Source organism: Mustela nigripes, chromosome X, assembly GCF_022355385.1.
Source record: "Mustela nigripes isolate SB6536 chromosome X, MUSNIG.SB6536, whole genome shotgun sequence".
In the NCBI taxonomy this organism is placed as follows: domain Eukaryota; kingdom Metazoa; phylum Chordata; class Mammalia; order Carnivora; family Mustelidae; genus Mustela; species Mustela nigripes.
Window position 1 is genome coordinate 111,745,306 of NC_081575.1, and position 13,487 is coordinate 111,758,792.

The 13,487-nt window shown below is 40.8% G+C and overlaps 1 pseudogene; it reads left to right on the top strand.

Annotated features, from left to right (window-relative positions):
- Nucleotides 1–11,492: 11,492 nt before the first annotated feature.
- On the top strand, nt 11,493–12,735 carry LOC132006738 (heterogeneous nuclear ribonucleoprotein A1-like; annotated as a pseudogene).
- Nucleotides 12,736–13,487: the final 752 nt, after the last annotated feature.

The following is a 13,487-nucleotide window of genomic DNA, read 5'->3' on the forward strand; positions in this document are numbered from 1 at the left end:
AGCTGAGACTCACCAAAGTCAAAGCCCCCTTCATGGAGAAAATGGAGCTGAATTGTCAGAGCAAACTGTCTGGTCAGGGGAAGCTTCCATGGAAAAGTATTGACCTGAATTAGATAGGGGGCAGCCTCCCCTATAACAACATCCTCTTGATCAGAGTCTGGTAGTGTTTTCCTGCATCCGTTTGCTCTGTGTTTAATCTGGAGCCAGACAATATGGCTTGACTAGCTTTGGAATAGCAATTGTTTGCTTTTGGTCTCGCGGGTCTTGCAGAAACAGGCCAGCTTAACCCAATTCAACTCAGGCAGAGAGAATGCAGAAAGAGCATCAGAGGAAAAATAACATATAACCTAGAATATCACATGGAAACATAGCACAGCTCAGGTAAATGCTCGAGGTGTTTTTATTTTGTTTTTATCTTGCTTTCTTTGGTTCCTCCATTGCAACTTCATTCTTACGGCACCCATAGAAACTCAGGAAGGCAACTGTGATAGCTACTAACTGACTAAACATGATAGCTACTAACTTCAGGGGTTAAGCTACTTAGAATTTACATCCTAGAAACAAGGCTTATTATGGTGGGATTCCACAGCTGTGAGAAAATGCAGGCGACCCGTTCACGGTAACGTATTTTTGTTCACGCTAGAGGTTTTCTTCAGCAAAGAAGTAGGTAAAGATGGTGGCATATACTCTTCACGTGACTAAAAATGTCATCTTCTTCTTCTTCTTTTTTTTTTTTTTTTTTGGTAAGACATCTCTTTTGTTCAGCAGAGACATACCGGGAAGTGTCCTTATTATGCAAGGGAAATGTGTTGCCAAAAACTTCTTAAGCCCTTTTGCTATACCTTATTTAACTTAAGAAATCTTACTTTACCCTTGGTTAGTCCAAGGCACCTGATTTTCTTTTAATCCCACCCCAAATATTTTCTTAAAAAGGTATAATAAATCCCTGAAAACTTGACAGTGCTGTTTGGTACACGTGTTCATGTCAAATTTCTACAAATGGCATTGTGCTACAATTCTTACTCGTATCTTCCTGCTGTTGTTCAACACCATGTTTTTAAAGTCTCTCATTTAGTTCATTGCTTTGGGCTGCTCCAGAATAGTCTCTCATCTCCATCCATTACATTTAATTACGTATTTCTTGAATTGCACCCACCTTCCTGTTGCCACAAACAAGGCCGCACAGAATCTTCCTGAACGTGCACCCTTATGGAGGGCAGAACTGCTGGGCCATAGGAAATAGGCACACTTAATTTTGCCAAAACTGGCCAGGTTGCTTTTCCGGAGAGTGGCTATCGCAGCCTGTCCACATTTCCATCGGCAGCCGAGGAGCGTGTCCGTTCCCATGGTACCTGCCAAGTATTTATTATTCACCTTTTTGATTTTTGCCCATCTGATACGTGCAAAGTGGTATCTCAATGTTGTTTTGATATTTCTCTGATTGCTGGTGATGGTAACCATTCTGGTTTCCTCCTTTGTGGATTGTCTCTTTTTAATCTGTGGGTTTTTTTTTTCTCTTTGACTTCCTGACTTAAACAAATATATGTGTGTGTGTGTGTGTGTACACACAAATATATAATAGCTTTATTGAGTTGTAATTTGCATGCTGTAAAATACACCCACTTAAAAAGCAATTGTTAGTGGTTTTTTTTTTTTAAGATTTTATTTATTCATTTGACAGAGATCACAAGTAGGCAGAGAGGCAGGCAGAGAGAGAGGAAGGGAAGCAGGCTCCCTGCTGAGCAGGGAGCCCGATTTGGGGCTGGATCCCAGGACCCTGGGATCATGGCCTAAGCTGAAGGCAGAGTTTAACCTACTGAGCCACCCAGGCACCCCACGCAGTCGTTAGTTTTTAGTATATTCACCATGTCATGCAAGCATCACGACAACCCATTTTAGAACTTTTTTGTCCGCCTCAAAAGTGACTGTTCCTTTAGCTCCAGGAGATGCATTTAGGTTGGGCGCTCCCTGTAACCTTGTTGGTTGCACCGGTCTCGACAAAAGGTCCATGGACTCTGGTTGCTTGAGCCCTGGTTTCTGCTTTCCACAGCAGGGCTCAGCGTCCCTTCAGTGTGCGAGTTTCCTCAGTGTCCTGCCCACAAATTCTTCCACAGTGCATGCCTTCCCTTCGTGCTTGTCGCCTGCCTTGGTTTCTGTTTGCCTACAATGAAAAGAATCTAAACGAAGTCAGAAATTTGTACCTAGAAGAAGGATTTTGCAAGGAACAGACCCTAGAATGTGGAATTGATGGAGTTGTAGTGGGTGGCAGAGCCGCCCCTCCCATCCCCCGTCTTTTCTAGAAGAAAGGGCAGCAAAACTGTTGATCAGACTATGATTCATTTCCTCCGGGGGCTGTGTACCTACCGGTAAGATGTCTGAATGTTCCGCAGGGTGAGCTGCTTCTCTGCCTTTCTTGAGGTGCTCTGAGAGAGAGCGGTAAGCTTTGGTTCAAGAAGAGAACAAGGCTCTTGCAGAGCTCAATTAAGAAAGCAGACAGCCGGGCGCCTGGGTGGCTCAGTGGGTTAAGCCTCTGCCTTCGGCTCAGGTCATGATCCCAGGGTTCTGAGATTGAGTACTGCATTGGGCTCTCTGCTTGGCAGGGAGCCTGCTTTCTCCTCTCTCTCTTTGCCTACTTGTGATCTCTCTCTGTCAAATAAATAAATAAAATCTTTAAACAAACAAACAAAAAGAAAGCAGACAGTCTGGCCAATGATCTGATATATCTAAGGTCTGTCTGTCATGCCCCCCAGGAAGTGGGCTGCTAGGAAGGTACAATGCTTACCACCATTCTCACATGGGGCTCTGGAAGACACTGGGTGAAGGAAATTCAATGGGCACAACCTCAGTTAATCAAGGACCTCTTTTCACTGCCAGAGAAGCAAATTGGCAGGTGGACATTTACAGAAGACGGTCCGGGAGGACTATGTCCATGCTTGAGAAGTTGCTTTACTTTTTGCCTTTTTATCAAACATTTTTGGTCTCTCTCTGCTCATGTAGTATATCGGGTATCATCCAGGACACAGAATGCAAGACCATGAGATGCCACATCTCATCCTGCCTGAGTCATGGACATCACCAAGAGATACTTGACTTGGCAGCTCGATGGGAAGACTAGCTATAATTTTTAATGGTCTCCTAATGGGGAAGGGGGGTGGGGGTTCAGTCCTTTCTTGTTTTTTTTTATGTGGAGTAACTGTATTATGTTAAGTGGTAGTATTTAAAAAATTTGAGCATAGGATTAAAGGCACATGCACACATACGTGTGTGTGTGTGTGTGTGTGTTTGTGTGTGTCCATGCACCTAAACTACCAAAGATACACTATGGTATACTTTTATTATTTTGTCCTCCCAGAGCAGAGAAGAAAACTGCATTAGTCAGGTTTCTGCTGTGATAACACTACATAACAACTAACCCCCCATTCCCAGTCCCCCACCCTCTCAATGGCTTACAAAAATAGCACTTATTTCTTACTCATGGGTCTGAAAATGGTTGTGGCTTTGCAGCATTTGGCTTCTAGCTGCAGGTTGGTTTCTGGTCTGCTCTATGCATCACTAGTGGATACTCAAGGCATGTTCTTCTCATTGCCAATGGCAGAAGTACAAAAGAGGCCAAACCAAACTGTGTGAGCACAGTTAAAGACTCTGCTTCAATTCCGCTAGCAAAATCATTGAGGACTGGGATTTATTCTCTGCCCACAGTAAGCCTTCTTACAGGAGGGGAAGGAATGAAGAATTGAGAATAAATAAATCATTCTGCTGCTCCCTCTTCTTCTAAGAAATCGGGCATGTGGTTTAAATGTGTTTTCTCTCTCAGAAGATTACCTTATTATCCATTCAGTTGCTCATGTTAGAAGCCTATGATATAAGAGAGGGCCCAGAATGGGAAGAGAGGAGCATTTGTTTAATTTCAGATATATTGAGCTTGAGGGGAGTATGGGATAGAGAGGTGACAAGACTCTTGGCTATCTAGACCAGAGTCAAACCATTCTGGTTGTTTATGTTCCCATTCAAGCTCCTACAGGTTTTATAAATGAGGCTACTGATGAGTGTTACTAGTTTCTTAAAGGCCTCTCCACTTAGGTGTCCTTATGATGTAACTCTCGTGAAATTATTCTGGATTTTGAGCTGAAACTGGTCCTGGTCCTGGCCTTTCATATATAACTTTGCGAATTCCTCAAGGTCAACATCAAGGTTTCTATGTGAAATTACCATGCAGATTTCTGTTACTTCAGACAAGTTTTATGACTGAAGGGCATTAGCAAGTAGTATTTTTCAATCTAGAACTGCTTTAGTCCACCATTTGTAAAGATTCTCCTGAAAAAGGATTTTTTGTGCTTGTGTAAATACACTTGAGTCATCATATCATGTGCAAATTGTCTGTATTGATTAATGGTCTCTTGTTTGCTTCCTTTTGCTTGTTGTATTTATAGCTCGCATTACTTATAATTGTTGGACAACATAATATGGACCAGATGGCTTTATTATTCTGTGTTTCACATTTTGAATTTTAAATGTTGTGTTGGACTGCCTGTCAGTGGCCAGCTGTGTCCTGGAGGAGATATGAGGCCAAAGCATAGTTCAAAGATCCCAGCCCAGATTCCATGGACAGTAAGAGATGTTGAGGTATTACATTTGAGGTTTCCTCTGGCCCCTCTGCCCTTGGAAATTCAGACTGGAAGGCCAAAGGGGAGAGAGAGGATGTGTATCAAAGGCTTTCTGAAGCACTCAGCTGGCCCATGATTGCATTGTGTTTGAAAAGGTTTTTTCCCAATAAGCTCATAAAATTTATTATGCGTTAGGTATATTTTGTGTGTATTATGTGTTAGGTATATATTATGTGTTAAGTATAGCTACTAATATTTTAAGATAAGTGTATCAGTCAGGGGCTTAGCAGGAAACAGATGATATACTCAAATAGGATGATTGAAGAATGGTTACGTAGAGACTCTTTACAATAGTATGGGCGAAGGAATTGAAGAATAGTTACATAGACACTCTACAGTGAAGTAACATCAATCTTTTCTGGTCTCAACTTCAAACTAAAAGATTATTTCTTCGTGGGTATACAAAAGCTTACTGGCTTTTGTACTGGAACTTACCTCATCAGCTCTCCTGGTTAGAGACTCGGTCTACAGACTCGGACTAGAATTATACATTAGCTTTTCTGGGTTTCCAGCTTCTCCAACTTGCTGACTCATCCTGCAAATCATGGGTCTTACTCTCCATAGTCATATGAGCCAATTCCTTATAATAAACTGTTTTCTCTCTTTCTCTCTCTCTCTCTCACACACACACACACAACACACACACACACCCTGGAAACCCCTGACTAATATAGAGGGCAAGGCAACAGGGGTTGTGACCTTTCTTAGAGGGACACATAGATAATCCTAACCACCAGGGAGAGGGGGGAGCTAGGGGAATAAACACCTAAATCTTACCTTTCTTCCTGGTGCCTCCAACTAATTGAACTCACCTGGAATTTACAGCACAAGAGAACCAGTTGATTCAGGCTTTATTTAAAAAAATTTTTTTAAAGATTTTATTTATTTATTTGACAGACAGAGATCACAACCAGGCAGAGAGGCAGGCAGAGAGAGAGAAATACAGACATCTCAATTTTTAAACATGGGCAAAAGCTTTGAACGGGTACTTCATAAAAGATGATCTCTGAGTTGCCAATAAACATAGGAGAAGGTGCTCAGCTCATTAGTTCTCATTAAGACACAGTAAAAAGCCACTCTGTACTCTCCAAATCCTAGGGCTGGAAAAACTAGTGTTAGCACTGATGTGGAGCACCAAAAACTTTTATTCTATACTGGTGGTCATGTATTTTTGTACAATTGCATTGGAAGATAGTATCTACTTTCTAGTAGTATGATTATATAAAGTAAAGTTGAACCTAGGCATAGCTATAATACACAGCTCCATTCCTAGGTATATACCCAACAGAAATGGCTATACATGTTAATAATAGCATTATTAATCAGAATCAAATACTGAAAACAGCCTAAATGTTCATCAAGAGTTGTTTATCTATGCAACAAAATGAATGAATCTAACAACTATGGGGAAGAATGAAAGATACTAGATAAAAAAGAGAGCATACTATATGATTCTGTTTATATAAAATACAAAAATCTGCAAAACAAATTAATGGTAATAGAAGTAAGAATAGTTACCTTCAAGGAAGATGATGACTTTGAGTGAAGATACTGGGGGCATTTGGAACTAAAAATATTATCTTGTTCTGAGAGTGAGTACATGAGTAAATTCAGTTTGTGGAAATTCACTGAGGTGTGTACTTATGATTTCTGCACTTTTGGGATTTATATAACACTTTTTAAGAACTATCTTAAAAATGCCATGTGTTTGGAAATCAACAAAAACATGTCAAAATAATCATGAGTAAAAAAAGAAATCGTGATGGAAATGTAACTTAATGACAATACTGCATATTAAAACAGGTTATGTGGTTCTATAAGGGAAATTTATAATCTTTAATGTTTACATTGGAAAAGAAGAGAAGCTTAAAAATATGAGTCAAGTGCCCAAATATAACACTAAAACCTTCTTTTTTAAAAAAAGGATAAAAACAACAATAAAAATAAATGAAATAGAAAATAAAAATACAATTTAAAAATTCAAAAAAAAGTTGGTTCAAGGAAAGAAAAAAAAGAGAGAGAGAGAGAGCCACAAACAATGTTTACGGGTGAAAAAGGAGGACATAACTATGGGAAGTCCAACCATATCCAACTGTACAGTTCTGTTTTGTTTTGTTTTTTAATATGTTATTTTGGAGGGATGGAGTGTCCAATGATGGACATTGGGGAGGATATATGCTATGGTGAGTGCTGTGAAGTGTGTAAGCCTGGCGATTCACAGACCTGTACCCCTGGGGATAAAAGTACATTATATGGCTATAAAAAAAAAAAGAAATAAAAAATCCCCATTTTCATGCTGACTGGATGGCATTTATTTATTGTTTTTAAAAGAACTCACACTTACCTTCCATTTCAGAAACATGTTCTAATTTTCCATTTATTCAAAACACCTTTTCTTTTCCATGAGTATAGATTATCAAAAGGTGACTGCTATTGTGTTTGGTATTTATGCCTTTTATTTGAATATCTGAAAGTGCTATTCATTTTGTTATGTAATTTAAGAAGCAAATAGTGCCCATTTAGTTAACCACTTAATAGTCTAAACATTTCCAACATTTCTTTTTTTTTTTTTTTAAAGATTCTATTTATTTATTTGACAGAGAATTCACAAGTGGGCAGAGAAGCAGACAGAGAGAGAGGAGGAAGCAGGCTCCCTGCTGAGCAGAGAGCCCGATGTGGGGCTTGATCCCAGGACGCTGGGGTCGTGACCTGAGCCGAAGGCAGAGGCTTTAACCCACTGAGCCACCCAGGTGTCCCCATTTCCAACATTTCAAGTGTGTTATTTTGAATATGGAAATTCTTCTGGCTCTGAGAATTACTGAAAACTTCTGATTTATGATTAGGTTGAAGAGAAGGAAAAGTATTAAAATTAGACTAACCAATTTTACAGGTAACATATAACAGACATGTGTACTTTTTTTTTTTTTTAAGGTTTTATATATTTATGGGGCACCTAGGTGGCTCAGTGGGGTAAGCATCTGCCTTTGGCTCATGTCATGATCTCAGGGTCCTGGGATCGAGCCCCCGCATCAGGCTCTCTGCTCAGCAGGAAGCCTGCCTCTCTCTTTCTCTGCCTGCCTCTCTGCCTACTTGTGATCTCTCTCTCTGCCAAATAAATAAATAAAATCTTTATTTAAAAAAACCCTTTATATATTTATTTGTCAGAGAGAGAGAGACAGTGAGAGAGGGAACACAAGTAGGGCAGAGGCAGAGGGAGAAGCAGGCTTCCCACTGAGAAGGGAGCCCGATGTGATGCGGGCCTCGACCCCTGGACCCTGAGATCATAACCTGAGCCAAAGGCAGATGCTTAATCTACTGAGCCACCCAGGCTCTCTGCATGTGTAACTTATAAATCTGTTTTACATCATTGTCTCTTTTACAGATGCGCCTTTCCAGCTTTTGATCTCATCATGTAGCAAAAACATGGGGGACAGGTTTTAGATTTGAATCAAATTATCTTCATAATTTCTGGATGAATCAGGATTAGATGTTCATCCAGAATTATTTAGCAGTTACTAATGAAGCTGCTTGGGTCTCTAATATCCTCCACCACCTTTCCCCCATTACCTTGATGCTTAGAGAGGAAAAAAGACTACTTTCAAATAGTTAAGACTCCTAATGAGTAAGAATGAGCAAAAAACGTTACCGACATTATTTTCTTTACACGTTTTAGTGAGATTTTGGTCTAGTGGAATAGGATGACAGATGTAGCTCCTATTTATTACCTGAGTTTCCCCAGAGATGGTTCTGGAAACACCAATAGGTTTGCACCCTTACCTGCAACAACGGATGTTTGGAGATGAATCTTGCCAGTGAGAGAAGAAGAAAGAAAGAGTGTCGATTAGTTTTCTCTGTCTTCAGTCTGATTCAACAATCAACTGCTTCTCTGTGTTTTAACCTCTCCTCTCATTTGCCAAACTGTATTTAGAGAAGACAGCGGCCCTCCCAGAAACCACATAACTGTGGAAGATAACTATTTGGGGAAATTATTTTTCTTGATACCTGTATCTAAAATGAAGCAGATATGAGAACATGAGGGGAAAGTCTAAATGTGGTACGTTTCAGGTACAGGATGACAGAATTAATTTTCAGTGTATGTTAATTTAAGCAAGATGTAAATTGGTTCTAGTCACACAGTTGGAATGGGGCTCCGTTGTGGCAGTGGGTGTCAACCCGAGGTACACATTCGAATCACCTGGGGTAATATGGAAAACTCTAGTGTTTCAGCCCAACACTTAAGAAGTTCTTAGTTGGTCTGGGACTGAGCCTAGGTCTGGGCCTTTAAAAAACCTGCTTAGTGATTCTAATATGCAGCCAATATTGTGAACACTGTTTGGGGGAAATTACCAAAGGTATAGGAGGATCAGATTTTTTTAACAACGTGTGACACACAATCAGCAAGATTTGGCAGGGGATTGCAAAATGATGTGTCAACAAAAAGTAGTAGACATTTATTTTGATTCATCTTGTTAGGGAACAACCAATGTCCAACTCGTTAAGTTTATGGGGTTAATTTTTTAAAAAAGATTTTATTTATTTATTTGACAGACAGAGATCACAGGTAGGCAGAGCAGCAGGCAGAGAGAATGGAAGAAACAGGCTCCCTGCCGAGTAGAAAGCCCAATGTGGGGCTTAATCCCAGGACTCCGGGATCATGACCTGAGCCCAAGGCAGAGGCTTTAACCCACTGAGCCACCCAGCACCCCTGGGGTTAATTTTTCTAAATTGACCTTTTCATACCAAAATAATATTTCCACCAAATGAGGAAGAGTGCCATTATCTCACCTGTGTTATTATTTGAAGTCATATCTTGATCTTCCAAAATATAACAGTTTAGGAAGACCTGACATAGCATGATCAGCTTTTTTTTTTTAATTTTAATTTTTTTTAAAGATTTTATTTATTTATTTGCCAGAGAGAGAGATAGAGAGAGAGAGTGAGAGCATAGGCAGGCAGAGTGGCAGCAGAGGCAGAGGGAGAAGCAGGCTCCCTGCCGAGTAAGGAGCCCGATGTGGGACTCGATTCCAGGATGCTGGGATCATGACCTGAGCCAAAGACAATGGCTTAAGCAACTGAGCTACCCAAGTGTCCCATGATCAGCTTTTAGATTGTGGAGCCATATATGTCCGTCACTGCTATAAGGTGATTTCTGGAAAATGTTTCATGAAAAAAATCTTTGGGTTTCATTTCAGTCTTAAAGTTATAATTCATATTGGAAAACTAAGGTCATTAAACCTTTGGGATTTATTCAGTTGCTCATTTATAGGGTATAGGGAATTACAGATATTTTCAGTGCCTACTAGGCCTTTCATTTTCCCCAGTTTCCAAAACAGTTCTGCTTAATAATGTGCAGATAAAGCCAGGATTAAACTCATGCCTCTGATTATTCTTGATTATTGTTTTTTAACTGACATATTACATTGGCTTTATTCTTGTCACTTTCCTCTGATGCTCCAATTATCTAGGCACCAAGGATCATAATGAAATAACAAGAAAGGAGAATGTTAGAAGATCATCTGTATAACACAGAACAACAGCGGGTTGACATGTATGATAAAACTAGCTTTCCAACCTGGGAATGAGTCTGCATGAGTCATAGATCCTTCTTTCCTATGAGAAGTTGAGTCAAATTAAGAACAAAACAAAACAAAGATGGGGGAAGATGCCGGCTGGTTCAGTTGGTAGAGCTTGCAATTCTTGATTTTGGGGCTGTAAATTTGAGCTCCAATTTGGGTGTAGACATTACTTAAAAATAAAATCTTAAAAAAATAAAAAGGAAAGAAAAAAAGGATGGTTTATCAGTTCAGATTAGTTTGACTGTAACAGAAGCTCCCAATAGAGCTTTGTGCTTCTCAGTTTGAAGCCCTGGAGGTGGACCTTCCAGGGCTCGTGTGGTGGTTCTGGTCCACAAAATCTCCAGAGGCCCTGGCTGCCTCCAGCTCTCCTTTCTGCTTTTCCAGGGGTATGGCCCTTATCCTAACAGTTCAAGATGGGACTAGAGCCATCATATCAACATGTTTAACATCAGGATGAAGGGAGAGGTGATGGGAGGCAGGCTGGGGGAAAGAAGGAGCAAAGTTGAGCTCTTGCTCTTAAGAAAGATCTTCAGATAAGATCACATGATGAAATCACATTTATACCTCACCGGGTAGAACTTAGTCAATATGGCCAACCTAACTGAACAGGAGTCTGGGAAATGCAGACTCTACCTGGTGATCACGGATCCAGCTGAAAATAAGGAATCATAAGAGGGAGACAATGGACATTAGGGGTTAACCAACAGTCTGTGCTCTAAGTGGCATATGTTGGATTGGACAGTCTCTGAAAAATTATTTTCCGAGGTTGACTTTTGCTCCACAGACTTTTATTTTCTATCAGAGACTCCTCTGTACATATCATTACTATTCAGTTACTTTTCAAGTGTTCTTCTCTGTCTGCTTTTCTGTGGGACCACCATGGGATAAACAAATAGAACTCCATAGAAATCAAACTTAAAAGGGACCATCCTGCAGAAAAGTATACATTTTCATTCTAACTTATTCCTTCTTCACATAGACAATTTATTTAGTTGTCTTACGATATTTTTATTGGAATCTTTCTAGGACTGATATCACAAGATGGAACAGGTGATAACCCAAATGGAGGGATTTGAGAAATGTCACTAAAGGCCTTCCTACAAAAAAATAATCCCACAGCTTTTCCAACACATCACCTAAGATCATACCATCAATAACACATTGCTTTTGAGATACATTCGTTAGATTACTCCTTTCTGCCCGTGGACGCCGCTGAGTAAGCATCGTTAAAGTCTCCCCTCTGGCCGCTGTCATGTCTAAGTCAGAGTCTCCCAAAGAGCCTGAACAGCTGCGGAAGTTCTTCATCTGAGGTCTGAGCTTTGAAACAACCGATGAGAGTCTGAGGAGCCATTTTGAGCAATGGGGAACACTTATGGACTGTGTGGTAATGAGAGATCCGAACACCAAACGCTCCAGAGGCTTTGGGTTTGTCACATATGCCACTGTGGAGGAGGTGGATGCAGCCATGAATGCAAGGCCACACAAGGTGGATGGAAGAGTTGTGGAACCAAAGAGGGCTGTCTCAAGAGAAGATTCTCAAAGACCTGGTGCCCACTTAACTGTGAAAAAGATTTTTGTTGGTGGCATTAAAGAAGACACTGAAGAACATCATCTAAGAGATTATTTCGAACAATATGGGAAAATCGTAGTGATTGAGATCATGACTGACCGAGGCAGTGGCAAAAAGAGGGGTTTTGCTTTTGTAACATTGGATGACCATGATTCTGTAGACAAGACTGTCATTCAAAAATACCACACTGTGAATGGCCACAACTGTGAAGTAAGGAAAGCGCTCTCTAAGCAAGAGATGGCTAGTGCTTCATCCAGCCAAAGAGGTCGAAGTGGTTCTGGAAACTTTGGTGGTGGTCGTGGAGGTGGTTTTGGTGGGAATGACAACTTTGGTCGCCGAGGAAACTTCAGTGGTCGAGGTGGCTTTGGTGGCAGTCAAGGTAATGGTGGCTATGGTGGCAGTGGGGATGGCTATAACGGATTTGGTAATGATGGAAGCAACTTTGGAGGTGGCGGAAGCTATAATGATTTTGGCAATTACAACAATCAATCCTCAAATTTTGGACCCATAAAAGGAGGCAATTTTGGAGGCAGAAGCTCTGGCCCTTATGGTGGTGGAGGCCAATACTTCGCCAAACCACGAAACCAAGGTGGCTATGGTGGTTCCAGCAGCAGCAGCAGCTACGGCAGTGGCAGAAGGTTTTAATTACCATCAGGAAACAAAGCTTAGCAGGAGAGGAGAGCCAGAGAAGTGACAGGGAAGCTACAGGTTACAACAGATTTGTGAACTCAGCCAAGCACAGTGGTGGCAGGGCCTAGCTGCTACAAAGAAGACATGTTTTAGACAATACTCATGTGTATGGGCAAAAAAACTCGAGGACTGTATTTGTGACTAATTGTATAACAGGTTATTTTAGTTTCTGTTCTGTGGAAAGTGTAAAGCATTCCAACAAAGGGTTTTAATGTAGTTTTTTTTTTTTTTGCACCCATGCTGTTGATTGCTAAATGTAATAGTCTGATCATGACGCTGAATAAATGTGTCTTAAAAAAAAAAACACATTGCTTTTGAAAATACAAAGTTTTGGGGGGGAATTATAAAGCACTGAGCTCTTTTTAGCTGTTTATAGCTTAATACGAATTAGTTCATGATATACATGAGATGGAGCTGGAATAGGAATTTTGAGAGGGGAAACAAAGGGAAATATAGATTAGGAACATGACAGGAAGACCTAGGTGAGGCCACAACGTTTCCCCATCCGTATCTCCTAAGCATCCTTCTGAAACTGTTCCCAGAGAACAGAAGAAGCCAAGTCAGCCACATAGGGTGATTTGAGAGCAAGTTAGTCATCCTATGCCAGTTGGATATTGTATAGGAATAGCATGATCAGGGGCTAGTGCAGAACAGTGTAGGCCTAAGAGGTCTAGGTTATTCATCACAGCAGAGGAAGTTAGTGCATCCAACTTCACCCCCAAGTACTTGCCATCCCTGAACCCACCAGGGCCAATGGCTTTTTAGCAGGAGTGGGGTTGTGCTTTAACCTTATGCAGGGCAGGCCTGAAGTGGCAGGGACTGAAGGCCGCTGGGAGCTACCCTCAACCCTCAACTATCCATCTCAACCTAAATAGAGGTTGATTTATTCATCAACCTGTCCACCTCAACCTAAATAAAGCTTGATTTATCCATCAACCCTATCCATCAATGAATTGGGGTTGATGGATAAATATATCAGCTTCCCCA